This window comes from Emys orbicularis, chromosome 2, assembly GCF_028017835.1.
Source record: "Emys orbicularis isolate rEmyOrb1 chromosome 2, rEmyOrb1.hap1, whole genome shotgun sequence".
Taxonomy (NCBI): domain Eukaryota; kingdom Metazoa; phylum Chordata; order Testudines; family Emydidae; genus Emys; species Emys orbicularis.
Genome location: NC_088684.1, coordinates 146,864,706 through 146,891,872, shown reverse-complemented (window position 1 = coordinate 146,891,872; position 27,167 = coordinate 146,864,706). Strand labels below are relative to the sequence as shown.

The 27,167-nt window shown below is 49.8% G+C and overlaps 1 pseudogene; it reads right to left on the bottom strand.

Annotated features, from left to right (window-relative positions):
• Positions 1-5,929: 5,929 nt before the first annotated feature.
• LOC135873736 (dynein axonemal heavy chain 2-like) lies at positions 5,930-24,043 on the bottom strand (annotated as a pseudogene).
• Positions 24,044-27,167: the final 3,124 nt, after the last annotated feature.

Sequence of the window (27,167 nt, the reverse complement as noted above, 5' to 3'; positions counted from 1 at the left end):
AATGCAGGGTGTGGGCTGACCCTGCCAGCAGGTAGGGGATCTTGGGGGACAACTACTGCACTGGTGGGGTGCAAAATAAACTTTATTAAGAAAATGCAAAAACAGGGAAAATTCAATAGTGAGGGGTATGGGGTTTGTTAAGGTAGACAATTGGGGAGGGGTTTCTTTTAGTAAATAGGATAGGGGGTTTCAATAGTGGGGTACAATACAGTGGGGTACAATACAGTTGGTAACCAATTAACACTGAAGTATAAATGTAACAGGTAGCTAACAATTTCTATGTAAAGGGTGTGTCACAGCAGCATATAACCAACTAACAGTATGGGTAAAATGTGTTAAATAACCAACAACTCTAGGTAAAAATGTGTCACAGTGGTGTAAATGTAAAATGTGAGGGGTGTTAGAGAGAAAAAGGGGTAACCAATGGGGTTTTATGCTAGACTTCAGTAATACAATTGAGGTTTGGCAGCAGTGGGAGCAGGGTGAGCACGTGGGGGAAGGGATTAAAAGAGAGAGAGAGAGGAAGAAAGAGAGCAGACAGGCTGCAAGTTTAAACAGCAGAGAGAAAGAGAGAGAGAGAGCAGACGGGCTGCAAGTTTAAACAGCAGAGAGAGAGAGAGAGAGAGAGAGCAGACAGGCTGCAAGTTTAAACAGCAGAGAGAGAGAGAGAGAGAGAGAGCAGACAGGCTGCAAGTTTAAACAGCAGAGAGACAATTATACAGAACACAGCAAAATCTTATCTATGATTTAACTTAACCAAGACTACACAAATTAGCAAGTAACAAAACACAATGCAACAATTCTTTAAGCCTAACTTACAGAGTACAATGCAAGCAATTTTCTAAACCTAACTTAACCACAGCTATGCAAAATGAAATTACAATTTATCTAGACTAAAGGCTAAATCTAACCTAATGGGTGCACCTTATACTAGGGGTAGTTCCAGAGGGCAGAGTGGTGTGTGCCCAGGATACAGCTTCAAAGGGTTAGCTTGGGTTTGCCTGCTGGGGAAAGGAAGCCAGCAGCTAGAACGAGGGGAGTGTGCAAGAGGTTTTTCCTTACCAATCCCCAAAGCAGCAGCAGGAACAGCAGTTTCAGCATCAGAGGACGCAGAGAGGACTCAATTCGCTTACAATAATCAGGAGATCTCCAGGCACAAATTCGTTGTTCGTGGGAGGGGAGTTTAAAAACGGGGGTACGCTCAAAAACAAACGAGAGTGGGGAGAGGGCCCCCCAAAGACCCCTAGCTGATCAGACCAGGTGGCAAAGCAAGGACCTTCTCCGGGGGTCTGATCAGAAAATGTCTGGTTTTAAAGGCAAACTCAGGCAGTTTCCCGCCAGTAACTTTGATTGGTTCCCCTTAATCCAGGGGAGGAGAGAAGGCAGGGAAACTGCAGGTAGGCACAGGACATGTCTGGGCAAGTTCTGAGTCACAGGTATGAATCACATGCTCAGCTATGTGGCCACTTTAGGTCTTGCATACCTGAGCAGAGCACCCTACACCGAGCCGGGTCCGAACAAAGAAGCTAGACAAAGGAGCGAGAAGCCCCCCCCTCCCTGAGCAGAGCAATGGCTCCAGTCAGTCTGCACAAGCCATTTCCATGAGCAGGGCCAGGCTGTGACTTTGGTCAGTTCCATGGCCGGGGGGGGGGGGGCAGCCACTCAGCACAAACAGAAAGGAAAGGGGAAAAAGGAATCCAACAGGGGGACAGCTATAACATACATGGGCAAAGCTGGACTTTATCCCTATGGAAGACCGTATACGGGGGTTTCGAGGTCAAGGCCCTAAGCTCCGAGACCCGACGGGCTGAGGTGATAGCCACCAAGAATGCCACTTTCCATGACAGGTGGGACCAGGAACACATGGCCAAGGGCTCAAAGGGAGGACCTGTGAGGCGGGATAGCACTAGATTCAGATCCCATTGCGGGACCGGGGCCCTGGCGTACGGAAATGTACAGTCTAGTCCCTTTAAAAAGTGGGAGGTCATCTCATGGGGAAAAAATGAGTGACCCTGCACCGGAGGGTGAAAGGCTGAAATGGCTGCTAAATGGAGGCCGGAGCTAGACCTTGGGTCCTAAGGGACAGGAGGTAATCTAGAATCAGTTGGAGGGATGCGGATGACGGGGAGGCGCCCTGCTCCCCCGCCCACCTAGAAAACCTAAACCATTTGGCAAGGTAGGTCCGTCGTGTAGACGGCTTTCTGCTCTTCAGCAGAATTCATCTGACATCCTCCAAACACCTTCCCTCCTCCTCATTTAACCATGGAGCAACCACGCTGTCAAGTGAAGCACGGCCAGGTTGGGATGGAGAAGGCATCCTCTCCTGGGAGAGGAGATCTGGGCGGAGTGGCAGCCTCCGTGGGGGGGGGCTGCTAGCAGTTGCAGAAGGGTCTCGTACCAGTGCTGGCGGGCCCAATCCAGGGCTATGAGGATAACCCTCAACCAGTCTGCCTTTACTTTCTGCAGGACCTTGCCTATCAGTGGGAAGGGTGGAAAGGCATAGAACAGTTGGTCTGACCACCGGAGGAGGAATGCGTCCGAGATCGCCCCCCTTTCTGCCCCTGCCCTGGAGCAGAACAGGGGGCAGTGCCTGTTCTGGGCGGTAGCGAAGAGGTCGACCCGGGGAGCTCCCCTCTCTCAGAAGAGTTGTTGGGCGACTTCCCAGTGGAGTGACCACTCGTATTGTTGGGAAAACACCCTGCTGAGATGATCAGCTCGCACATTGTGTGCACCGGGTAGGTGGAAGGCCCGTAGGGAGATATCGTGGGCTATGCAAAACTCCCATAGGTCCAGGGCTTCCCGGCACAGGGCCGAAGAGCGCGTTTCCCCCTGCCTGTTGATGTAATACATCGCGGCCGTGTTGTCCATGAGGACTCTGACTGCCTTCCCGCGAAGGTGCAAACTGAACGCTATGCACGCCAGGCATACTGCCCTGCACTCCCTGACGTTTATGTGCAGAGACAATTCCAAGGTCGACCATCTGCCTTGGGTTTGAAAGTCTCCTATATGGGCTCCCCAGCCCAGGTCCGAGCCATCCGACACCAGGTCTAGTGAGGGAGGGGTTTCTCGGAAGGGGATCCCATTTAGCATATTGCTCGGGAGGGACCACCATTGCAGAGCGGCCACCACGTTGGGTGGCATCGTGACCACCTTGTCCAGGCTGTCCCTGGACTGGGAATAGTGGGAGGCCAACCAGAGTTGGAGGGCCATCATTCTGAGTCAGGCATGTCGCACCACAGACGTGCATGCTGCCATGTGACCTAGGATTTGAAGGCACACCCTTGCCGTCATCACGGGGAAGGCCATGACCTAGGCTACGAGACTTTTTAGTGTCTCGAACCTGTCCTGGGGAAGAGAGGCTGTGGCCTCTAGGGAGTCTAGCAGAGCCCCTATGAAGTGTATGCGCTGAACCGGTACTAGCATGGACTTGGCCTCGTTCACCACTAGGCCCAGATTCGCGCATGTGGACAGCAGGAATTGCATCTGGGCCTGTACCTGGGACCGGGAGTTGCCCTTGAGAAGCCAATCGTCCAGGTAAGGGAAAATTTGCCCGTTCCTCTGGAGGTGGGCTGCCACCACTGCCATGTATTTGGTAAAAACCCTGGCCAAAAGGGAGGACCGCAAACTGGTAATGGTCCCGCCTCACCAGGAAGCAGAGGAAGCGCTTGTGACCCTCGAAAATATGGATGTGGAAATACGCATCCTGGAGGTCCAGGGACGCAAACCAATCCCCCGGGTCCAAGGAGGGGATGATGGAGGTCAGGGATACCATGTGGAACTTGTAATGGACCATAAACCTGTTGAGGTTCTGTAGGTCCAGAATGGGACGGAGCCCGCCTTTAGCCTTTGGGATCAGGAAATACTGGGAGTAAAACCCCTTGCCCTGAAATTCTACCAGTACCCTCTCTACCGCACCCAGGTCGAGGAGGCGTGCCACCTCTTGGTTTAGAAGGGGGGCATGTTCCGGGTCCCCGAGGTCCTCCTAGGGCAGGAGTAGTGGAGGGGGGGGTGAGGCAAACTGCAACATGTAGCCCCTGGAAATCGTGCTGAGGACCCACTGGTCCAACGTTATACGGGACCACTGCACTCGGAATGCAGATAAACGGTTGCAGAACACAAACTTTATTAACTGGGGGGCGTCCGTGGCAACAGGCCCAGTGGCCCCCCGCAAAGAGTCAAAACCGCCTCTTCCCCTACCTCTTGCCGTTCGACGGGCCTGGTCGCGGGGCCGAGCGGGACTGATCCTGAGACCTGCATCTCTGCTCCCTTGGTCGCTTAGGAGGGGGTTCATATCTGCCCCTAGCGGGAGGAGCGGAGGTCTGCGGCCTAGGTGTGTCCTTCGCTGGCGGGACGTATAGGCCCAGAGTTTGCAGGGTGGTACAGGAGTCTTTCATCCCATGCAGGTGAACATCGGTTTGGTCCGCAAACAACGCTTTCCCGTTGAAGGGAAGGTCCTGCATCAGAGACTGGGACTCTGCAGACAGACCAGAGAGGAGAAGCCACGACACCCTTCGCATGGATATGGCCGAGGCCATAGAATGGGCTGCCGTGTCGGCTGCGTCCGAGGCAGCCTGGAGGGCTGCTTTCGCCACTGCTGCCCCTTCCACAACCAGAGCCTTGAACTCCTTTTTGTCCTGCTCCGGGAGAAGAGGCTCGAACTTTGGTAGAGACCCCCACAAATTAAAATCATAGCGGCTCAACAGGGCTTGGTGGTTGGCCACCCTAAGTTGAAAGCTGGTGGAAGAATAAACCTTCCTGCCAAAAGAATCAAGTCTCCTGGCATCTTTGTCCTTGGGGGTGGGTGCGGGCTGACCGTGGCATTCCCGATGATTGATTGACTCCACCACCAAAGAGTTAGGTGCCGGGTGGGAGTACAGGTACTCATGTCCCTTAGCTGGAACAAAGTACTTTCTCTCCGCTTTCTTGGAGATGGGCACCAAGGAAGCTGGGGTCTGCCACAGGGCAGTCGATATGTTGGCTACCCATTGGTGGAGAGGTAGGGCCACACGGCCCGGTGCTGAGGACAGCATATTGAAAAGGGTGTCCGATGGCTCCTCCATCTCCTCAGCCTGGAGTTGGAGATTCGAGGCTACCCTTTTGAGGAGCTCCTGGTGAGCTTTAAAGTCCTCTTGTATAATAGACGGAGGGGCCGTTATGGTCTCCTCCGGTGCTGGCGAGGGGGCCGGTTCAGCTCCCAGGGCGTCGGGAGGTGCCAGTGGTTCAACTCCCAAGACCGAGTCCGGGCCCGGTGCCGCCGGTTCGGTGCCCGTCGACTTTTGACTCTGTTGAGGGGGGACACCGAATGGGCCTGGGACGCTCTGGCTACTGAGCGGGATCTCGCCTGGGCAGGCAATTGCAGAAATGGTGCCCATTGACACCATTGGCCCTGCCACGGTGCCCCTTGCCACTGACCGGCTTGGGTTCTGAGCGGTGCAGGCTGCTCTTGGGGGCCGGTGCGGCTTGGGGACGGGCGGCTGGGTGCCGAGGTCGAGGTTGCCATTGACCTCACAGTGCCGTAGGAGCGGCGGGAGCATCTACGGTCGTGCCAGTGCCGACCCCGAGATCTGGACCTTGACGATGATGAGGAGCGGTACTCGACCGAAGTGCTGCTCTCATAGTCGTCCTGGCGATCATAGCTACGACGCTTCGGTGCCGGTAACGCTCGAGGGAAGCTCTGACCTTGGTGTCTGGCGGAGCAGGCACTCGAGCCCGAGCGTCTATAACTATGGCGTCAGGATCTGCTCCTATAGCTCCGATTCGAAAAGGAGCGTCGACGCCACTTGTCTCGGTGCCTGTGCTCCCGGTGGGGAGTGGAGGACCCTCGAGACTCCCACGCGGGCTAGTCAGCCAGTCTGAGCGGGGTGGAGGGCTGATGCGAGCTATGTGAGGACCTCATCGAACGGGGCGGCGCACGTCCTCGGAGCACGGGCTATGTCTTGCCGGGGAGGGCTGGTGTGCTCCCAACGGCGGCTTCCCTCGGGACCGAGGGCCCGTCTCGAGCGGCACACCTGGCACTGGAAGGGAGAAGATGTCACGCGTGGCCTGTGCAGCCTCCGGCGTCGACGGCATTCTCACCACGGGAGAGGCACACGCGGACGGGACCGTGCTACTCTGCTCAGCACGAGTCGGAGGTCTGGGTCCCGAGGGGGATCGTGGGCTGCCCAACTCGGGTCCGGCCTCACCCCTGTCCTTTTGTTGGCGCCGCTGAGTCTTCCCTTGCTTCTTAGCATGTGAGCGGTGCTAGCTGGTGGAGGGCGCCTCGCTCCGCACCGAGGACGCGGTACCCGGTGCCGAGTCCGATCGGCGCGCCGGTGCTGGGGCCAATGCAGATTCCATTAGCAGGGCCCAGAGCCAGATATCTCTCTCACGTTTAGTGCGAGGCTTGAATGACCTACAGATTTTACAGCGATCGGTTACGTGAGTCTCGCCCAAGCAGCGAAGACACTGATTGTGCGGGTCGCTTCTTGGCATAGAACTGTGACAGGAGTCGCATGACTTGAAGCCTGGGGCACGGGGCATGACCCGCACCAGGCTACTAACTAAGAAGTTATCCAACTATTGGAGAAGCTGAGTACTACTAAGGCTACTAGAAGAGCTACAGTAAAGCTGGAGCACAAAGTTCCGACTACCTTCACTGGTGGCAAGAAGGAACTGAGGGTGGGGGGGAGTGCGCAGCTCCCCTTATAGCACGATATAGAGGCACCACTCCAGGGGTTGCAGCGGTGCTCCCCTCCTAAGGGTACTGCTAAGGGAAAAACTTCCGTCACTGGTGCACGTGGCGAGCACACACACCTACTGTGGAATACACAGGAGCAATCACTCGAAGAAGAACTGGAGTTCTCCCTACTCATGCTCCCCATGCATCCCCTCTCGCCCTGCTTGTTCCCCTCTACATAACTGGACTCTCAAGGGGTAACAAAAGAAACGGAGGAAGGTGGAGGCTGCATAACCCCTATACAACTATAGCCCCAATTGTGATGCCCCAAGAAAGCGCTCTGGAGGCCCCCGCCAGCTCTACTCGCTAGGGAGTTCCAACGCTGTGCAGACCCCAGCACAAAAGCGGGAATATGCAGAGGGCTCTGTGTAGAAAAGTGGTGTCCTGGCCAAATGCCAACTTGGGTGATTCCTCCTGTAATTTCAGCCGGCAATGGGCTTCTCCTTTGCGTCCTGTTTTAAACTGCTGAGCAGCAATACAGTTAAACAGCACCTATGCCCCACGCCAGAGGCAGCAGCATTTCAATGCTGGGTTAACTACCCCTGTGCAACACTGGTGTGTGACTGGCAAACTCCTGCAATGCTCCCAAGGGAAACTGCCTTTCCATGGTGTGTTAAGTGATCATTGCAAGTCTATTGCTTGTAAAGTGCTTTGAGATCCTTCAGGATGAGAAATATGAGCAGGAGGTATTTCTACAATCAGTTCCTGCGTACCAACAAGACCTATGTTCCATGGCTGACGCAGTCCATGATTGTATGACTAACACCTAATGCAGGGCAGAGAAACATGAGACACGAGGTGTTTGCCAGACAGAGGAGAGGTGAGCCCCAGAATGCCAAGCCCTGGGCTGGACAGGTAAGAAAGGCAGAGGTGATTTTCAGACCTAGCTTTGGCAGTTTCAAGCCTGCACATACTGGAGGTTTTGTGATTGATGCTGGAAATGCTGTTTTGTTGTTACACAACGTATAATTAAACCTGTCAAAGGAACTCACTGACAGAGAATGTTATTGAGGCAAATAGTCAAAAACAGATGAGGTAGTTAGATGAATGAAAACAACATCTTCCATGACAATTGCTTGGGCAGAAATTCCAAGTCTTCAAGATACAGGAAGTAAGGTGGTCCCTGGCTGAACATCGGGATGGTGTCGAACATACACGCTCGCACACACGCACTCCCCCAAGCAACACAGGATAGCGTTGGCCTGAAAGGGGGTGGCATGTTACACCTTGAAGCAAAAGGTATTGTCCCTATCAGAGGCAGGGATATCAGACGAGATGAACCATTCATCTGGGCTGGTGCAGTGTGAAGGCATGGATGCTAAACTACAAGGACGAGTGATCTAACCTGATGCATCAGGAATGCAGGGATACTGGGCTAGATGGGTACATTGGTTTCTCTAGTGCCCAGGAGTCGGCTGGGTTTTCAGTCCTGCCCTCTCTCTCTGACAGGCAGACTTTGGGATGAAGGAGCTTTCTTATGTCTCTCCAAGAGCCACCTCTGCAGCTGATTATGAGGCAGTGCTAACAGGCCCCCAAGGAGAACTCTGTCCCATTTGACAGAGATAGAAAGGGCCCCTGACATGGGGGCATGAGACAGGGAGAGATGAACAGCTGGAACAGGGGTCTTGCCATGGATGTGCAATACTCATTTAGGGGTTTCTCGATGCGCCAGCGCAGAGCCCGCAGCCCCTGCGCCAGGCCCAAATAATGGCACATGTGTGGCGGCAGGAACGGCAGCTTCTTGCTCGGCTCTTTGTTGACCAGGGAGAGCTCTCTGCTGAACAGCAGGTAGACATCCACAGCTTTCTTGTCAAAGGTGAGCTTAATGGCCTAGGGGAGGAAAGAGGCCAGCTGAGCCCCAGAGGGGTGTGAGGCATTGGTCCAAACCCACTAGCCCATGCAATGCAACAGCTGCACCAGCAACCCACTCCCCATCCAGGGGCTGGTCCCCCCACTTCATCTGGAAGATGCACTCGTTGACATAACCTGGGCGCTGTCAACAACACTCCCTTACTCCCCAACTAACCAGTTTGGGAGTAGCCCTCCCACAGCTCACAAGAAGCCAGTCTAGGAGCATGCACCCCCTAACTGCCATGTCTGAGAACTGCCCCCACTCAGAACCACCTGGTCCAGAGGCTGTTCCTCACTGACACCCCAATCTTGGAGCTGCCCCCTGCTTCCCCATTCCAGGAGCTTCCAAACTTCCCAGCTATCCAGTCAATAGCTGGCTAGGAGTTTGGCATCTGTGTCTGGAAAGGTTAATCGTCTTCAGGACACAGTACTCTGACAGGGTCCTGCCCTGCTGCCCTGGCACCGGCCCCATACCTCTCGTGCGGACAGGTGATGGAAGATGTCCTGGATCTCCATGCCATGCTCCACATCCCTCGCCATCTTGAAGGCCGAGGTGATCAGGTTTTAGGTCATCACCTCCAGGTCTTTGACACTAGAGCGGAACCTCGCGTCACAGGGCAGTGGGGATTGTCAGCGAGAAGGGAAAAGGTGTTGTAGGACAGTAAACAGAGGCACAAACTCACCACCACCTCACTGGGACAACACTGCTGGCTAGGAGCAGGGAGCCCCAACTGGCCAGGACATAGTGACAGCTCTTGTACACACACACACACACACATACACACACACACAGGGCTGGCTCCAGCTTTTTTGCCGCCCCAAGTGGTGAAGAAGAAAAAAAAAAGAAAAGAAAAAGAAAAACCCAATTGAGCTGCTGCCCAAGAGGAAGAGAGGGAGTGAAGGACCCGCCGCCGAATTGCTGCCAAAGACCCGGACAAGCCGCCCCAATAACGGATGGAGTGCCGCCCCTTCCTTCGCTGGTGCCTGGAGCCGGCCCTGCACACACACAACAGGCCATGTCTCCACTTTTCCAAGCATGCCTACCACTCACAGTCTCCCCTCTTCCTGGAAGCTGACAGCAGGGAACAAGAGGGACAGTTGCCCCCTGCAACATACCGGCCCCACCCAGGAGTTGGGGGGAGGGATGGCTCAGTGGCTTGAGCATTGGCCTGCTAAACCCAGGGTTGTGAGTTCAATCCTTGAGGGGGCCATTTAGGGATCTAGGGCAAAAATCTGTCTGGGGATTGGTCCTGCTTTGTGCAGGGGGTTGGACTAGATGACCTCCTGAGGTCCCTTCCAACCCTGAGATTCTATGAACTCTCCACTCTCATTCACTGTCCCTCCCTCTGTAACCTCCTGCCCTCTCTACCTGACAATACGGGAGGGAGTGGCTCTGTGACACAGAGCTGATTGCACAGCCCCTTTCTTCCACTGCTGGCCACGAGGGTAGGAAATGGGCCCAATCTGTCACTACCAAGTCAGGTCCCTGCCAATGCTCTTAGTCACCGGTGCCTATCCAGGCCTGACCCATGCAGCTGGCACCATCCTTAGCAGTGTCAGCACAGAGGAAGGGAGCACACTGGGCTGACCCCATGCCCACTGCGAGAGCTGTCAGAGGGGGAAGACTCTGCCACCAGGCCCTGTGAGCAGAAGGCCCCTCTTTCCGGTTAAAATCCTCATGCAAAAATGTGTTCTTCACATCCAGGATCCCACCCTTCATGTTGCGCAGGGTGTGCAGGTGCTTCTGAAAGGTCTCCTCTATCTCCAGCAGGTTCCGGGTCATCTGGGGACACCGGTGTCCAAAGAAACAGGGCAGTGGGGTTTGCTTCCCATCCTCCCAGTGGGTGAAGTGCTGCTGGCAGTCACAAACCTATTGGCAAGTGCACCGCAGTGTTATCGGGTTTGCCTTCCCATTGCTCTGCATGAATCCCACCCTCATCCCCATTGACCTGCTACCTCAGCGGACACATTTCTAGGCTGTGGGAGCACCTAGTGGCTGCTGGGAGATGTAGTTCAACCCCACCCCAGCTTGGCAGGGCAGCCACCCACCTTGATATTATTATTGTTATCTATATAATAAGACTCCAGGATTGTCACCCGTCTGGAGCTTTGAATGTCTGTTGAGTCAGTGCGGAGGGATGGAAACACCTACAAGCATGCTTGGGAGCTCTTTCTGTTCAGAATATCACTAGGTTCAATCATCACTGGGTTTTGCCATCTGTTACCGCCCAATTTTTAAGGTCCCAGCTATTTTGACTTTACGAATTATACCCGTGCAAAGCAAGGCATATATCTACACCATGCCAAGAGTCCGTGGTATCAGAGATAACTCAACCAAACAACTGTCAGGGAAGGTCTAGTTATTACGTAGTCCCACCTCGAGTGCAGGGAACTGGACTAGATGACCTGTCCAGATCCCTTCCAGCCCTACGATTCTATGATTCAACCATCACCCTTACTTTACAGCTAATTTGCATGCAACAGTTTAATTGGCTGTATGAGACACATACTGGATTACTTGGCCCAACTGCCACACCCATGTGACAGCACGGGCTTTCAGCTACTCATTTGTCTTGTCCTAGCGCCAAGGAGCCCCAGGCTTGTCCTAGGACCCCATTGTGCTTAGGTGCTGTGCAACCATAGAATACAAAAGACAGTCCCTGTCCCAAAGATCTTACAATGTAAAGTCAAAGGCCTGGTCTACATTAGGAAATTAAGTCAATATGACACTCAGAGGTGTGAAAAATCCAAACCTCTGAGCACCAAAATTAAACCGACCTAACCCCAGTGAAGACAGAATTCTCCCTTCAACCTAGCTACTACCTCTCGGTGAGGAGAAGCGCCTACGCCAATTGGAGAACCCCTCCAATCAGTGTAGGTAGCGTCTTCACTGAAGCACTGCTGCAGAGTTTGAAGTGTAGACATGCGCACAGCTGACCTGGGGCTGCCTGCACCCCAGCAGCCTGAGTCTGCAGAACAATGCGGGAGCCCTGAATGCATGCAGGGCAGCATGGCATGATGTGATGACGTTGCATGTGTTGCGGGGAAGGAATGTCTGCCAGTGTTCTCCACACATCACCACCAGAATGGGGCACTGTAATGAAATCTACCTGGAGCAGCAGGGACGATCAGACACTCTGAAAACTCCAGCTGATGCAGAAGGCTGCGTTCCCACCACCACCCAGGGCTGTCTACCTCCTGGGTGGGGCTCTCCACTGTCACACAGGGTTGTGTACCTCCCGCACAGCTCCCTACATCATGTTGGGCTGAACGCTATTGTGCTTTCAGTATGAGGAGTGTTTGATGCCAGGCACTGAGCTGTTAACGATCACTACACAGCTCCTGGTACTTGTTTCAGGCACTGTACAAAACACTGAGCGCCAAACTGCTCTGTCATGGAAACAGATGGATTTGTCCTGGTGTGCCTGAGAGCAGCTGTTGGCTCAAAGCAAATGAACACCAGTAATTGTCAGGCTGAGATGCAGCCTCCTCTCACAACGATGCCAGGGTGCCAATGCTGCAGTGAGATTATCATCCCGCAGGGCAATGCCAGGCCATGTCCCTAGTCCTGTCACCGCAACGGGGGAATCATGTGCCACTTCCACATACCTCCAGGAGGCAGGGCCGTCCTTACCCATAGGCAAAGTAGGCAGCTGTGTAGTGAACAATTTCCTGGTGCCCTGCGCAGCTGCGTACTGCTCCAGCCCCTGCTCCGGCTCTTCCCCAGGGCCACCACCCCTACTCCGCCCCAGCCCCGCTTCTTCCTGCCCCTGCTCTGCCCCAGCCCCGCCCCCACTCCCCTGAAGATTGCAGCCAGGCCCAACCCTGCACTCACCGCATGGTAAGTGGAGCGACCCGGCCCCAGCCTGCTCCGCTCCCCTGGCTCCCAGCCGCGCTGCCAGCAAGTGCTGGGGGGCGGTTCCCCTCCCCCCCAGCCTGGGAGCCAGGGGAGCGGAGCAAGCTGGGGCCGGGTCACTCCACTTCCCACAGGAAGTGGCCAGCTCCCCTCCTCCCTCCGTCCACTACGGAGGCCTGGGACCAGCCCCACCTCCTCCCGTGGAGGCTTGGTGCGGGGCCCCACACAGCCCCCCTGTGTAGGCCTGGGGCCAGCCCCCCCCACTCTCCCCAGTGGAGACCTGGGACCCTACACAGCCCCCCCACAGGGGGGCTGCATAGGGTACCAAAATAGCTAGGGACGGCCCTGCCAGGAGGTCTTTACAGTGCTGAACAAGGGCATCCACTTGAGCAAAGATGCTAGTCTGGTCCAGAACCCAGCCTTTCTCGGAAAGCCTGTTAGAAGTGCTGAAGGAGAAAATGTTTGTCATGCCCAACAGCCGCCTCAGAGGCAGGCACCGAGATAGGGAGTAGATTCTCCTAGGTGGGCATGTTATCTCCGTTGCTTCTCAGAGTCGGCAGCATGTTTATCATCCAGGGCCTTGCAGAAAAGGCAGAGCAGCGCTCTGGGGACAGAAGGCAGTACCCTGCTGGCACAAGGGATAGGAAGGTCTACAAGAGTTTCCTAGCTCTGGGGCCTGGGACATGAATCCCAGGGCAGGATTTTGCAAATGCATGTTATTTGAATTAAGAATCAGCCCCCAAAGGGCACATCAAGCCTGCAGACCCTCTCTCTGCTCCCCCTCCCCAGGAAAGGATGGAAGAGCTCACAGCCTTTGAGATGCCCCAGAATCTCTTCCCACTGACAGGGAGACAGGGCTGTAGGAAGACACAGGGAGATTATCCTACCCAGGAGCTCTGGGGAGCTCACAGACCCTGAGAGCAAAGCTCAAGTACATAATCCCCATTCAGCTGTATTTGCCTAGTTTCGGTGCTGCTTGGGCGTTAATGTCTTTCTCATATAAAATATTGATCCAGCTCTACAAATCTGAAGCAGACAAGTAACACTTAGACTTAATTGTGAAGGACCAGGCGCACACTTAAACCTGACATCCCTAATCATAATGATAGATTCTGGTTTTTACAGCTCAGGAGAATCAGGGAAGGGAGGCTGGAGCCCAGGGCTGGCTCTACTGTTTTTGCCGCCCTAAGCAGCGCGCCGAATTGCCACCACGGACGGCGGGGGCAGTCCGTGCGCCGTTAGGGCGGCACGCACATTTCCGCAGCGGCGGCAATTTGGCGGCAGCTTCTGTCTTCAGCAGGAAGACAGAAGCTGCTGCCGAATTGCCGCCGCGGGCAGCTGAACATAGAAGCTGCCACCGAATTGCCGCCACCGCGGAAACGCGCGTGCCGCCCTAAAGGCGCACGGACTGCCCCCGCCATCCACGGCAGCAATTCGGTGCACTGCTTGGGGGCAAAAACACACTGCCGCCCCTTGCAGATTGCCGCCCCAAGCACCTGCTTGGAAGGCTGGTGCCTGGAGCCGGCCCTGGGTACAAACAGCCCCGCGGGGAATGCCTTATTTTTCTTTCTTAGCAACGATCAGGAAGAACGAAGAGGAATGAGGCAGGGGAGAGATTCTCTGTTAATTTGGAGAAGTCCAAAAGCTCCGTCACTTTGAGGATCACAGCTCTGGAGTTGGGGGACGCGGCCATATACTTCTGCGCTTTCAGTAGAGACACAGTGTTGAAATTCATAGGGAGCCCTGAACAAAAATCTGACACTTCTCCGCTACTGTAAGAAACTGACTCCTGCAGGTGAAGTTAGGAAGAGACCAAAGGCAGGAAAGGGGTTTGTGGTGGTGTGTGTTGGGGAGGGCTATGAAGTGGAGGTGAGACCTGTCACAGCTGGTTTCCTGGAGATGAAAAACTCTTCCTGATTTCTGGGAAAAGGCGGCACCACAATGTGGAGATGAAATGAGAGAAAGGAGAATAAGATTCCATGGCTGGAAGCCGGAATGAGAAAAATTAAAAGACTAGAAAGAAAGTGCACATTTTTAACAGTGAGGGTAATTAAACATTGAATCAATTTACCCCGGGAGATGGTGGATTCTCCATCATCTGAAATCTTTAAATCAAGACTGGGTGTCTCTTCTCTACGTCAACCACAAGATATGGGCTGGGAGGGTGCAGGAATCCCAAGTATCATTCTCTGGCCTTCGTTAATGCAGGAATTCAGATTAGATGATCACTAGCTCTTCGCACTTTAGGATCTATGAATCAAAGAATCTATTAATATCTCCTGGGGGGGAGGCTGGGATGGGTTTCTTGGCAGTTAGGGACTCCAATTCTGTTCAAAATCAATGTATGCTTGGCATCTAACCCCCCTAGGCTCCTTCGGAAATCCCAGCTGAAATTCCTTCCTGGGTTGACAGTTAATCTGCACTTAAAATTCAAGAGAGAGCTTGGACATCTAAATCCCTTAGGCGGTTTCGGAAATCACAATGTGAATGCTCAGTCTGCATTAATTTTAATGGGAATCAGGCATCTAATTCACTTAGGCTGATTTCAAAATCTCAGCCTGTGATTTCAAGTCATAAGGAACTATAAACTGCATTGAAATTAAACGGTTCCTCGTCACCTAAAACCGAGAGCAAAATAGCAGAGCTGCCTCAGGCCCTGCTGGGTTGATCTGAAAAGAAAATGTAATAAAATTGGGGCATACCCTGGGCTGAAAGCAACCAGGCTTGTGATCATGTGCTGCCATCTGGTGGACATTTCGTTTCAATTTGACAGCTGCAGGAATTAATGAAAAATTGGGCAGGAGTTTTCCAGCACAGTTTTACTATCAAATATAAAGGCACATCCTCATTTCAGCCTGGGCATTGGAATGTTGTTTGGACATACAGCTACTTATGTGTTTCAAAGACACACAAAAATCTCTCTATCACACACACAAACTCATAAAATCTATCTCTTTCCCTCTCTCTCTCACAGACATCAAATTCATACATATGTGAACTCACAATTGATGCACACAAAGCCACTCACACCCAGAATCACAAATATACCAAAGTTTCTCTTACATACATCAAACACCCACACAATCACTCAAACACGTCAAATTTTCTCATTCACACACACACAAAATGACACACTCATGCACACACAAGCTAGCACACATACCAAACTCACCCAATGCAGATCAAACACGCACTTTCAAAGACTCAAACACAACTCCCCTCTCTCTCTCTGTCTCTCTCTCTCTCTCACACACACACACACACACACACACACACACACACACACACACACACATTTATCTGCTGCAACCTGGTTATTTTTGGCCTCCTTAGTATCAGAAATATTTGAAAATCTGCCCCGTTTCCCCTGACTCAGAATAACCATTGCCAGACCCTTTCACCTCATAAAAACCTCAAGAAACGTGCCATTGTGAGGCTGAGGTTGGGGTTGCCAAAGAGACCTATAGGATCTAGGTGGCCAAACTTCACTGAAATTCAACAGGACACGGGTTCCTAACTCCCTTTGGATTTAGCCTGGGATTTTCAAAGGAACCATTCATGTCTGTGTGGTGCTGAGATACTGCAGGGTTTGGATGGGGGCGGGGGGGAAGGGGGAGAGAAAAGCACCTTTTAAAATATTTTCAAAGGAGCCCAAAGGAATTAGTTGCTCAACTCCCAGTGGAGTTTGACCATTCCAGCCTAAAACTGCCTGCACTGGGTATTTCTCTGGCCATATTATCACAGTGTCTACCCACCTCACAATCTTCACTTTGTGGGTCCACACAACACCTGTGAGAGGTGGGAAAGTGCTGTTACCCCCATTTTACAGCTGGATATCTGAGGCACAGAGAGGGAGATTTTTAAAGGGCTCTAGGTACCTAGTGGGATTTTTCAGAAGTGCCTTGGTGCCAAACAGCCTTTGAAATCAATGGGATTTAGGGGCCCTGGGTGCATCTGAAAATCCCACTGGGCAACCCTTTAAAAACATGGCCCTGAGTGATTTGCCCAAAACCACCCAGAATGCCTGTGGTGGAGGAAGGACATGAATCCAGGCCTTGGCTAGCATTATAGCCACTGGTCCCTGTGAAAATGATGCCAATGGGAGCCAACTGAGGTCACTCAATCAGGGTGAAATGCACACCAAACGGGGCAGATAAACCCCCAAAGCTGGTGGATATGTTGTACTTAAAGTACTGAACAGGATCTTTTCAGGGGGAATAAGGCAAAATGCCACATTTATTAGTAATACATGTATTCATTAACACTATATCATATGCATATGATTTATATTACACTCATGCACTCACATACACACACACAAACACACTCCATCTTGTTGTTGTTACCAATTAGTTGCTCCCCTTAACTGGCCAGGTGAGTTAGATGGGGGAGGGGGTGGAGCCGGGCTTCTGCCGATCCGGAGCGATGCTCCCATGTTGACAAGACGAGACCCGGGGTCCTCTGCAAGACACCTCACTTTTATAGCAGCTTCCCTCTCCTGCAAATCTATACCAGATTCAAAATCTGCGTCTGTGTCCATTGGTCCTTTGTGCTGCTTTCTTCTGGGTGTTGTCCCAATGCTGCAAAGAGGGTGTTTCCAAAAGAAGGTGCTTGCTTCTAACCCCCAAGGCTGTCACTATGTCTGCTTGTCTTTAATGAGCCCACTTGACACGTTTTATTGTCCTTGGGTCTGGCTCCCAGCCCCTCTCCAACGGTTGAGGCTGTCTGGAGGTGCTGCTTTCCATGCCTTGCTCATCCACACCTCATTCATTCAACAGGGCAATTGATTAAGGGGGGGGGGCGGAGATCTTGTTCTACTGCTAGCAAAAAGATATTTTTCTTCTATCTTATTCTATCCTTAGGGGCTATAACATTATACCAAGGGCAATGCAAAGTTTCTACATGAGGCTTTGATACAAAGTTTCCATATACCAAGGCTCATCAATACAAGGTTTCTATATGAGGTTTTGATACAAAGTTTCATGAAAACAGAGGTCAAACGTGGGTAGACCCACTACAAGGTTATATGAAGAGGCACAATGTAAAGTCATATGAAAATTATCAGAGATTTATCTACAGGTATTCCAATATTTAGATTTACCAAGCCAGCACAAAACAGCTTCTGTATTACCTCAATGGTTACTCAGAAATCCAAACAACGCAGTTCCCTTAAAGTACCCAGACTCAGGCCTCCATCCAGACACACATGTCAAACGTATGATGGCAATTTCTGAAAATCTTATTTCATCATATAAAAGAAAAGGGTCTTCCAATCCCAAAGTATCAGCCACCCACACAGGTCAATTTATAACTTGGATCTTACCCAAAATACATGCTTATAACCAATCCTTATTAACTAAACTAAATTTTATTAAAAAAAAGAAAAGAGATTTAGTGTTGGTTAAAAAATCAATTTACATACAGACTTGAGTTTAATTCTTGAGGTTCAGATACATAGAGTCATTGAGCTTTGTAAATGCAGACAGTTCTTTTCAGATCAGTCCAGAGCTATTAAGTCAATGTCCATTATGGGGCACCAGGAATTCTGGGATCTCATTCTTTGTGGATTGCAACTTTCCCCATGAGCATCCAAGCAGATATGAGATGAAAAAGGATCCTGTCCCAGGGTCTTTATACATTTCCAGAAGCTGCTTGGCCATTCAGTCCTGGGTAAAATACTCTTTTGATGTGACTCCTTGTTTTCCTAACATCACTGGCAATTAGCATAGGGTAATCTATCCATTAAACAGTTCATATACCGGTTACCACAACCTTCAACGAGACATATAGACAATAATACTATTTCAATAAAGTGTCAACATAAATGTTAATATTCCATTTGGATCTTGAGTCAAACCGATAGTAACAGACAATAATTGTTTGTTTACATCACAAGACCCAAGTAAACACCTATTCAGGGAGGGATAGTTCAGTGGTTTGAGCATCAGCCTGCTAAACCCAGGGTTGTGAGTTCAATCCTTGAGGGGGCCACTTTGGGACCTGGGGCAAAATCAGTACTTGGTCCTGCTAGTGAAGGCAGGGGGCTGGACTCAATGACCTTTTAGGGTCCCTTCCAGTTCTATGAGATAGGTATATCTCCATATATTATATTATTCTAGTGCTCTAACAATGCAGGTTTGCACTTCAAAATTCTAACTAGCATTGAATAATTCCAATTATCACTTGCATACTATTCTCATATGCCTCTACAGTTCGATTCTGGGTCACTTAGCTTGCAGGATTTTGTTTAACTCTTTAACTGCCATGGGTCATACTTTCAATGGGATATTATATTCATAACGTCACAGTCCCTTCTTCCTCATCGCAGCTGGTGCTGTTCAGATAGTCCCAAGGAATCGCCTCATGCTGGGTGCATTTGTCTACACTGTGATTGTACAGTTCCGAGAAGGCAGCTGAGGTCAGCAACCTGAGGCATCTACAGGGTCCTAGGCTGGTGTGTGTGTCACATGCTGTGTCTGAGAATAAAAAAAAATCAGGCAGAGATGAGCCAAGCACCCACTGCATCTGAGTGCCTGGTTGCTACAGGTGTTAGAAATTCACCTCACCCGCCTGAGAATCATGGAGCTGAAAGTCCCCTTGGTCTTTCTTCATTTGTACTGTAAGTTTCTGCTCAGAACACTCTAGGCTCTTCCAAGCCAGCTGCTTCGCTTGTAGGACATTGAACTAGAAATGACTGAAGACATATTTGATTCAGTTCACAGCTCTGTTTGATTCAGAGTTACAGCACCTATATATGGGAAACAGGGGCTGCCAATGGGACAAACTTTGTGTCTGATCTATTTAAATAGTCATATTGCCCTGGGGTTCTTTTGTTAGCATTTCTTGCCTCTTTTCAAGACTGGGGAAGATTCTAGGTAGAGAGAGAGATGATGAATGGGACAATAGATGGATGGAAGTGTGCTTCAGAGGGAAGGATAGGGAAATTGCACATAGGGAAGAATGGTCAGATAGGTAGATAGGCAAAGTAACACACTCTCACCTACATTTTAACTGTTCTTTTGTTTCCCTCCAGTCTCCTGCTGCGAAGCCCAAGTGGATCAGAATCCCAGGTCATTGGTTACTGGGGAAGGGGAGGTCTCCACACTGTCCTGCACTTTCACCAGCAAGTACCAAACCTTCCACTGGTACCAGCAGCTCCCTGGGCGAGGCCTGACCCACCTGCTGGCCGTGAGCCCTCAGGAGAACGCTACCGAGCAGCGGTTCGTGGGGCAGCCCCTGGAAGATGGGAAACGCAGCTCTCTGCACATCACCGACTCCCAGCTGGGGGATTCAGGCAGCTACCTCTGTGCAGTGAGAGCACAGTGACACAGGCAGAGCTGGGCTCAGGGCAAAAACCCTCATCCTCTGACAGGCAGCTGGGCCAAGGAGCTGCAGGGACAGATCCCCAGCTGGTGTAAAGTGACTGTTGCTCCATGGGAGTCACTGAATTAGACCCCTAGCTGGTGCAAATCAGCAATATCTTCATTTACATCTCTGGGCCAGATCCTGATCTGGTGCGACTCAGATGCTCACTATTGTAGCTAATGGGACAGATCCTCAGGGGGTGTAAATCAGCTGTAACTCCATTGGAGTAAAGGGGTGAAGCGGTGCCTGGTTCTCAGGGCCGGCTCTACCATTTTTGCCGCCCCAAGCAACAACAAAAAAACCGAACTGCCGAAGCGCAAAAAAAAAAAAAGATTGGACTGTGCCACCCCAAGAATAGACGGAATGCCGCCCCTTAGCATGTGCCGCCCCAGGCACGTGCTTCCTCTGCTGGTGCCTGGAGCCGGCCTTGCTGGAGCCAGGCAGAAGGGACTGGCTGGTTTAGGGGACTGGGGAACGGGACACAGGGCCTTTCCCATCCGGCTCACTGGCTCCACTCATTCCCATCTCCCAGCCACCAAGCGTGTTTCAGTTTGTCCCTAGTGGGCTGTATGTCTCTGGCCCACCTTTTGGCAGTCTGGACAAGATACCAAGAACTGAACAGGCCACACAGACTGAACTCCTTCCTCCTCCCCAGAGGGGTCTGACAGCAGGGCTGAAACAAGGAGGGGGAAAATCATCTTGCCAATACCCAGGTAGTCCCCATCCTGGGGATATCCAGAGGAGTAGCTAATCTGGGATCTTTCACCAGCTGCTGCATTCCCTTTACATCCTCCCGCTGGTTCTGCAGGGCACAGACGTTGAGCTGTCCCACTACCCACCTGTTATGCATTTGAGCTGCATGCAGGTAACAATCCTTCCATCCAGTCATACATGAGATACAGTCATGGAGAGATTGTCCTGCTGGATACCATGTAACCCTCAAAAATCCGGTCCAGGGAAATGTCTTGGCAACACATCTGGATAATTTTGTTGCTCATCTAAGGAGAAATGATTCAAGGGTCAAGCACAGCTCTGCCTTGACCTCTTAAAGTAAACAGACTCTTCCTGGGCAACAATTCTTAGCAATAAAGAGACTAGCTCTCCATGAGATTCAATGGCAACACACATCAGAATGATAGGAAGAAATTATTTTGGGCAGAGGATAATTAACCTGAGGAACTCGCTGCCACCAGATATAACTGAGGCAGAGAGCTTGGTTAAGTTCAAAGCCAGATGAGACTAAGAATAGTCCCTAGGTAGGCTATATCGCATCCTTGCTCTAACTAAGTAGACCCCATTCTCCTCCCAGAGATGGGAATAGAATCCAGGAGTCCTGGCTCCCAGCCCCCTGCTCTAACCACTAAACCCCACTCCCCTGCCACAACCAGAGATAGAAGCCAGTAGTCCTGGCTCCCAGCCCCTCCTTGCTCTAACCCAATAACCCTTCCCCCACCTTTAGGAAGAGGGCTGTGATTCTCTCTCTGCTATTGTAGTATGGGGAGTTGACCCAATGCGACAAGGCTGATGAGGTGGGGAAGCTTGTCAGGGATGTCTTTGGGACGCAGTGTGGACAGCTCCTGGAATGGCTCTTTCAGGATGGAAAAGAATTGGAGGTTCGACTGCGCTTGCTCAAACCCATCCTGCAAATCAATCACCAGGGGGAGAGAAAAAACTCAGACCCTGAAGTGAAAATCCAAGGGGTCATCTCATCTGCGTTTCTAGCAGCCAGTCTAATCCTGAGGAACAAGGTGACTCAGAGTCTATTAGGCGCCGAGTGAAAGCAGGACGCTCTGCCTGCAGGGCTCCAAGGCCCAAGTTAAACTCTCAAGGCCTTTTCGGTTCCTGCATCAAAGTAAAACTGCATTCACTCACCAGGGCTTGAGGGGCATCGGCAGAGCTGTATGTGAGCAGAGCCCCAGACTGGAACAGTAGCAGTGCATGTAAAGATTGGGTTTACTGTAGGGATCCCCTCCCTTTCATGAGCCCTGGAAGCCAACATTTGGCACAAGTTTTTACAACAGGGTGGCCAAAGGGGGACACAGCTCTGATCCACTCCTCCCAGGGCTCCCCACTCAGCCTTGCCCTCTCTCCACCCCTACCTGTATCTGTCTGGCAAGGCTTTGGAAGGGTGCCATATAGGAGGACTTGGAGAGCACCAAGATAGACTCGATGTGCATCACTCCCTGCCTGCAGAGCTGTTTGCTGATCTCAGACAGGTCAGTGCAGCGGTTCCTCCAGAACTCAATCTCCTCCAGCGGCCCCATGCTCTCCCTGCTCTCCCCCGCCTCCTTCGCTCTCAATACCTCCTTGATCTGGCAAGTCCAGTGGATCCTGGAAGCTGGAACAAAAAGTCAGACTAGGGCAAAGGAATTAGGGGTTTAGACATCGCTGATTTTAATGGGCGCCAAATACCTTTCGGCTCTGGGCTTTAGTGTCCAGTCCTGTCTCACAGGGTATGAGAATCAGTCAATTTTACTGGTTGAGGATTTTCCTCTCTCAGTTTCTCCGCCCCGGCATAATTCCACTGCAGAGCATGTGGTGCTGAATAATGGACCCCGGTGGAATATGGTTCGAGCAAAGGAATGGGGAGTCTGGACTCTGGGGCTATGTTTGCAGCTCTGGGTATCTCCGGACGTACCTATATGCAAATGGGGCCCACCCTGTCCAGACAAGAAGTTCTGTTCACTTCACAGCACCACTTGCATTAGGAACAATAGCGGAATTTAGCCACTGATGAGCCAAGTCCTAGCATAGTTTTCGCTTTATTACTTATAATCAAGAAATATTGCATAAATCATAGAACATTAGGGTTGGAAGGGACCTCAGGAGGTCATCTAGTCCCATCCCCTGCTCAAAGCAGGACCAATCCCCAACTAAATCATCCCAGCCAGGGCTTTGTCAAGTCGGGCCTTAAAAACCTTTAAGGATGGAGATTCCACCACCTCCCTAGGTAACGCATTCCAGTGCTTCACCACCCTCCTAGTGAAATAGTGTTTCCTAATATCCAACCTAGACCTCCCCCACTGCAAATAATTCAATCTACATCTTTTTATGTGTCCTGAGCGATCCATTCAATTGAATTTGCGTATACAGTAACAGAAGAATCAAAACAAGTCCCTCTAGCCCAGTATCCTGTCTCTGACAGTGGCCAATATCAGATGCTACATAGGAAGGTGCAAAAATCCCTCTAAATAGTCAATTATGGAATAATCTCCCCACAGAGGAAGTTTCTGTGTCCTGAAGCATGAGATTGTATAGCTCTTATACATTTTTATGCTATTTAATGTAACTGTAGAGGTTCTTATTAGCCATAGAAATGCCAAATCCTTTTTAAATTCAGCAAAACTTAATAGACCAAATGAGATACTGTGGCAGTGAGTTCCACAGTTGAATTACACGTTGTGTACATACAGTGCCCAATAGGTTACTGCTTAGTTTCACTGGATGTCTCTTCTCTCAGCATAGGTATCATCTACACTACAGCATCATAGCTGCTGCGCTGTTTCCATGATGCTATAGATAATGTAGACAGGCCCTAATACAGAGCCAGGTAAAACACTACATACAATGTATTTCAGGAAAGCCACAGCCACCCTAGATTTATCATCAAAACACATGTACATATATAATAAATGAGCCTTGCTGGCGTTATGGCTGCCTGCTGGTTGCTTGGGATAAGGGTGGAGGTACACAGGCTGTGGGAGGGAGGGAGATGAGGGCAAGAAGGGGAGCTGATGAGAGCCATACAGATGGGGAGCTGAATCACTTAACTGCTTTTTTCTTGCTTTTTACGGTTTGCATTGGTGGGATACGCAGTCTAGCAGCCAGGACTAAAAGATAACGTTTTTTGTGTGGGATAGAGGGTGTACATGCTCATCATTATAATTAACTTGAAGTTATTAATTATTATTAATTATTTCAATTAGAGTAGTGCCTACAGGCTTTTAAAAGTTGCTTTGGAATTTCTCTCAATTTGAATTCACAGCTAAAAAACCAGCAGGCTAGACTCTCGCAGAGCGATGTAGCAATCTGCTCACTCAAACAGACCCACCTGAGGTTCTGCATTTCTAGAGCATGTGCCCTAGTCACAGAATCAGGTAAGTGAGAGATGGAAAGCTCTATTAGGCCAGGTGCTATCTTGTCCAGGTCCATTCATCACCATGCATTTTTGACAGGTTTCCATGCCCCATTTAGGGCTTATGTCCCGCCTTCCCACCCTGTTTCCGTTGGCGCCGAAGTTTGGCGTCGTCGGCCATTTTGAAAATTGTGTGTGTGTGTGTGTGTTTGACTAGGGGAAGTGTTGTGTGTGCTTGTACTTGGATACATGGAAAGAAAAAGGTTGAAAGAAGAGAGTGAGAGAGTTTAAAGATGAAAAAAGAAAGTTTCAGTAAGTTTTAGAGAAAAAAAGGAAAGAAAGGTTATTGGATGTGATTGAGTAAGGAGAGAGGCTGGTAAAGGCAGGTTATTCAAGAATAGAAAGAGAGGAAAAAATAAAGCAGTAAGAGAGTCTGTGTTACTGAACACATGCAGAGCGAAACATCCTACCCCAGCGACTGTTGGTAGTGAAATGATAGCTGTTCTGGGTGGCGAGCCTGGGGAACTAGCCTCTCCTTTCGGTGGACCAATCAGAGGTTGTTTTACAGCTAGGTCACAGAATGCACTTTTTAAACCAATCCTGTAGTCCCAAGATTTTAAACAAGAGCCTTTTGCGCAGTGGGTTATTTGAAAAACTCTAACCAATGAGCATTTGGCCATGTGTATAAAAACACGTATTTTTGCGAGCGGGGCTTTAAAACTGGGAGCCTAGACACAAAGACATGTCCATGTACAAGATGCCTACAGAAGCCAAGAAGCCGTAATTGCCCCTGGGTGCACCAGTACGTGTTCAGAAGAGAAGGCCTCTTTACGCTTATTTTGCTAACGAGGCAGGACCGCTGCGGAACCCCGTGTTTCATCCTGAAATTGAACCAAAGAAAGAGGAAGACTTTATGGAGCCACAGCCATTTGTAAAAGAGAAAAAATTTGTTGTCGGATTTGGAGAAAGCTAACTCAAAGGCAGAGGTAAGACCCTTTTTATAACAAATTAATGAAAAATTACGAATGTTTTATAAATATCGATGGTTAAATATTTTTGTTTTTTATAGATAGGAATGGAAGAAGAGCCTGTATACGAGGACATGGCAACCGAAGGACCATCGGAGGATAGCGATGTTGAGAACCACCCGATAGACCCCGAGTCATGGAAAGATGGCGACGTTGTTACGGTAAAAGCAAGTGAAAGCTTTACCAGTTGTGAAAAAATTATTACATTTACACACTTCAAAATGATTTTTTTGGTTTTTTTTTCACAGATAACCAAGCCGGGTCCATACAAGATTACTGCTCTGGTGTGTGACGAGTGGTCGACAGGTGCAAAGCCAGAAGCACATGAGGAGGTAAAAACAGCTTAAATTATTTGAAAGAAAAAAATATATCTATGTAAGCCACTGGTTAAACGTTACTATACGGTTGTGCTTAATAATAGGTTGCTGAAACGATGATCGACGGAGCTCCCGCCAGTGGTGATTCAGAAACAAGCGACACAAACAGGGTGTGCAGCGAGCGGTTGTCAACTGTAGAACCAAAAGAACATCATGAGGTAAAAGTTACTTAGAAAATCTTGAAAAAAATATAAATATAAACATATATAAGGGGAGGTTAAACAAGGCTATATGTTTGTGTTTAATAACAGAAAGGTGCCACGGGGCCCGACGGTGCATCAGCCGGAGATGATAATGATGATGATTCAGAATCAGACGAGGGTACGATTGAGGTAGCACGAATAAACTGTAGGGTTTTTTTTATTTTTAAATGTTTGCAACAAAGAATTTAAAACATATTTTTACTTTGTTTTTGACAGACATCTTCAGAGGATGAAGAGGATAAAGAGAGGCAGCCTTTGAGCAGAATAACCATGATATGCACCTGTTGTTTTTGCATAAAGCAAGATTTTTTTAAAAAGTCTGTAAAAAGTAAGGAGGGGACCAGAAGAGCGGCGAAGACAAAGTTATGGCCGATATTATTAGGGCCGTTGTAGTAAAAGCCATTTACCACTGTATGAAAAAACAACTTTTGGAAAACTGTGCAGCTTGCGCAGTAAATGAGCCCAACCCTTTTAGTCACCCTTGTATCCTTTGGGGTCGCTCAGAAGTATTTCATCAGATCAGACGTATTTCTTCTAAACTGAATGTGGCCCAGCTCCTAAATATAATTATAGCCGAAGGCTACAAACTGAAAAAGCTTAACATAACCACTGAAACTATAACTGAAGTTGTTAAAATGATTAGGGAGGTTGCAGAGACATCTGACCCGGTGGCCTTGCTGGTAGACCTGTCAAATGAAGTGGCAGCCAATATTGGCCGATCGGTGTGTAGCAGGGTTCATAAAATGGATTATAAAACTTTTTACATGCCAGCTTCTGACCCTAAAGGCTCAAAAAAATATATTGATTAAGATGTATTGTAAAATTAAAAATAAGTTTGTATAACTGTTTTCTATATTACTTTGCTTATGCATTAAATAAATGTGTATAGTTGTACCGTAGATTACTTTGCTGCTGCATTAAAAGCTTGTCTTTTTTTTAAAAAAAAAAAGGTAAAATGTGTATAGATGCTTCTGTATTAAATAAAAACAAAAGCAGAAACTGGCTCTTGTGTATACGTGTGTTTTAAAGCAAGATGGGTTAGACATGGCGAGGTTGCTAAAGAAAATTTATTACTCTCCTGAAGAATCTGGGAGTTTGGGGGATGTAACGCCCCTATTTCAGGCCGCTAAAAGACACCATAAAACTTTAAGCAGAAAGCAGGTTGCCGCTTGGCTTGCGGATCAAGATGCTTACACTTTATATAAACCGGCAAGGCTTAAATTTAAAAGAAATAAAACGGTTGTGTCTGATGTGGACGCGCAATGGCAGGCGGATTTGGTTGACATGGCCTCCTGTTCTAACCACAACGACGGTAGTAAATATATTTTAACGGGAGTACTTGTGGCACCTTAGAGACTAACAAATTTATTAGAGCATAAGCTTTCGTGGGCTACAACCCACTTCTTCGGATGCATATAGAGTGAAACATATATTGAGGAGATATATATACACACATACAGAGAGCATGAACAGGTGGGAGTTGTCTTACCAAGTCTGAGAGGCCAATTAAGTAAGAGAAAAAAAACTTTTGAAGTGATAATCAAGATAGCCCAGTACAGACAGTTGATAAGAAGCAAGTGTGAGAATATCTCCTCAATATATGTTTCACTCTATATGCATCCGAAGAAGTGGGTTGTAGCCCACGAAAGCTTATGCTCTAATAAATTTGTTAGTCTCTAAGGTGCCACAAGTACTCC